Source organism: Sorex araneus, chromosome X, assembly GCF_027595985.1.
Source record: "Sorex araneus isolate mSorAra2 chromosome X, mSorAra2.pri, whole genome shotgun sequence".
NCBI classification, from domain to species: domain Eukaryota; kingdom Metazoa; phylum Chordata; class Mammalia; order Eulipotyphla; family Soricidae; genus Sorex; species Sorex araneus.
The window spans coordinates 147,075,245-147,078,268 of record NC_073313.1 but is presented as its reverse complement, the minus strand read 5'-3'; the positions used below and the strand labels follow the sequence as shown (position 1 = coordinate 147,078,268).

At 42.8% G+C, this 3,024-nt stretch overlaps 1 pseudogene; it reads right to left on the bottom strand.

The window, feature by feature from the left end:
- Positions 1–2,265: 2,265 nt before the first annotated feature.
- On the bottom strand, positions 2,266–2,698 carry LOC101546396 (ubiquitin-conjugating enzyme E2 D2-like; annotated as a pseudogene).
- Between the last annotated feature and the right edge of the window lie 326 nt (positions 2,699–3,024).

The following is a 3,024-nucleotide window of genomic DNA, read 5'->3' as shown; positions in this document are numbered from 1 at the left end:
TTATGCCTTTTCATAGTGTAAATTAAAAACATGGTGAAAATCATGATTTAGGGAAAGAGGTAAAAAGGGGTAAGATTGTGTGTTCCAACATAGCTCTGAAGGGCAGGCTTTAGCCAAGGACAACATTCAAAATTTTCAAGGAGTGAATAACCTCCTTGTCCTCAGGAAGTCCTCCACAAATATTTGTTATTTCATCTGGGAGCAGCCATTACTTCCTGATTGATTTCTAATGATGGTGTGGCACTGTTCACTGGCCAGGATCACAGAGATACAAGGATGTTGATGTCTGTCCTGTCTTGAGAGATTTACAGTCTTAATAAGTTGTTGGCATCTCCTTATCGGATCTAACATGTCTGTTGCAAGGATCAGACAAGTGAACTGATATATTTCTGTTGGAGTGAGCAGCTAAGTGCCAGTTACAGTTTGGGGGCCCTAGCTATGCCAGGAGTCACTGGAACCTTCTAGGTTCCCAGTAATTAAATTTACCCTAGCAAGTTTGTGATCATTCAGATTACCAATATTGTTACCAATATTGTTACGGGTTGCCCCCTCTGTGCTAATAAATACATATATATATTTGATCAATATATTTATATATATACAAATATATATATACATATAAATACATTTATATGTATTTATATATACAAATACATTTCCAGATCCCACATTTTCCAGTAGCTAGGCAGTCACACCCAGAAACTGCCCCTGGCGCCATATAACCTTATCAACGGCCAACATCCAGAGATTATAAACCCAAGTTCCCAGAAGCACATTGCGGCCATGTGACATCTAATAGCCTAGTTCTCTCTCTTGGCGAACCTAACAAGCTACCGAGTGTCTATTGCCCTCTCGGGAGAGTCTGGCAAGCTCTCTTTTGTGCATTCATATCCCAAATTCAGTAACATATATATATATATATATATATATATATATATATACATACCTCTTGGAGAGCCTGGCAAGCTACCGAGAGTATCCTGCCCGCACGGCAGAGCCTGCCAAGCTACCCATGGCGTATTCGATATGCCAAAGACAGTAACGATAGGTCTCATTCTCCTGACCCTGAAAGAGCCTCCAATCATTGGGAAAAACGAGTAGGAGAGGCTGCTAAAATCTCAGGGCTGAGTGTAATAGAGACTTTACTGATGACCGCTCGAGTAAATCTATGAACAACGAGATGACAGTGACAGTGATGTAATTACTGCAGTAATCAGTTTATTACACAGATTAATCATTCTTGAATGTACAAGCTACAGAGGAGCAATTGGGTCTTTAAATATACACAAGAATTTCCATCAAACAAATTTTTACCCTTACATCCATATAGACCTAAGCAGTTAAAAACATAAGAAAAATAAGAGCTATTAGCTATGTATTAAATGAGAAACCACATACAAACCAAAGAATATGGGAAAGAGAAAGAGGGGCTGAAAGGATGAAAGTAGAACGGTAGGGAGATGTAAAATAGTTGGGGAACAAGTCCATCACACTTTATGTACTAATAGCTCCAATCCATTTAAATGTGGACAAGTTAAACTTAGACTTTAAAGTACAGGATGGGATGCAGGTGGAGTTTTATCTGTTTGGTCACACTTTCACCTAAGACACAGGTCCTTCGAAGAAAGTGAATACAGAAACAGGTTTGTGTTCTTCACTTTTCTTTTTTTTCCTTTTTTGTGCTTTTTGGGTCACACCCAGGGTTGCACAGGGATTACTCCTGGCTCTGCACTCAGGAATTATTCCTGGTGGTGCTCAGGGGACCATATACGACGCTGGGAATCGAACATGGGCCGGCCGCATGCAAGGCAAATGTCCTACCTACTGTGCTATCGCTCCAGCCCCCACCTTGCTTTTCTTAACTGTTTAAACCTTCCACTTATACACACTCTCTTATAGATCAGTGGAGCTTTTCTTCCCCATTTGAGCACACACCATACCCACCACCCCTCACCTTGACATTTTCCAAGCTTAAATCATTAAGGAACGCTTTTAATCTCACACGTAGGTTAGGTTTGGAGAACTGGCTTGTCACACACATTTCTCTGCTAGGAGGCAAATGTTGGTACAGAAGTACAGTATTTCTAGTTTGTTGTTCTGAGTACGTACAACACGCAGCACTGCTGTATCAGGTAAACATATGCACAGGGGAAGATGAGGCGTGGGCTCATAGAAAGCAGTCAAATGGAAATCAAAAGGACTTCCTCTTTCACAGTTTCCCTATCTTTTGTTTGTAGAGGAGAGGTTATCCAATAATTTCTTTAATTACATTGCATACTTCTGAGTCCATTCCCGAGTATTCTGTTGTACTTTTCTCTGTTTTGTAGATCCGGCAATCTCAGGCACTAAAGGATCATCTGGATTCGGATCACACAACAGAGAATAGATGGACAAGAGCACTTTTGAAATAGTGCTGGAGACAGCTGTGACCGTACAATATCAAGACAAATACTGCCATTACTGTTAATATTTGGATGATAGATTCTTGTTTTAAATGCAACCTTGGGTGGTTTGAAGGGATAATCTGGTGGAAAATGAATTGTCAAGAAAAATATTCCATCTTAATAGAGATTGTCATTTGGCCCCAGTATTGTAGCCTGCCAATGGAACATATCATCTCCAGCAGGACTTATTTAACACTGTGCTGGGGGTTCAGTACCAGGTCATTCAATTCCTTATGGATTCTTTTCAGAGCCATTGTGGGAGGTGGGTGGCAGCAACCCCGGGGGGCAGGGATGGTGGCATGGGAGGGATTGGGAAGGGACGAGGGGGTGCTAGGCCGCCTCACGGTGATCGCAGGTCTGCCAGAAAAGATGGGAGAGTTGGGGAGCTTGACTCTGACGTGACCAATGGAGGGCCGGGGCCCGATCGGCTCCTGAGCTTGCCACAGAGGTCACCGCATCACTCAGTGGCAGCCCCTTTATGCGCTGCATGCTGAGCCGCCGCCGCCTCGCCGCTACAAGATGCCTCTTCTTAAGCTCAGCGCTGCCTCCTCATCTGCCAAGAATCCGTTTGCCAGGTAAC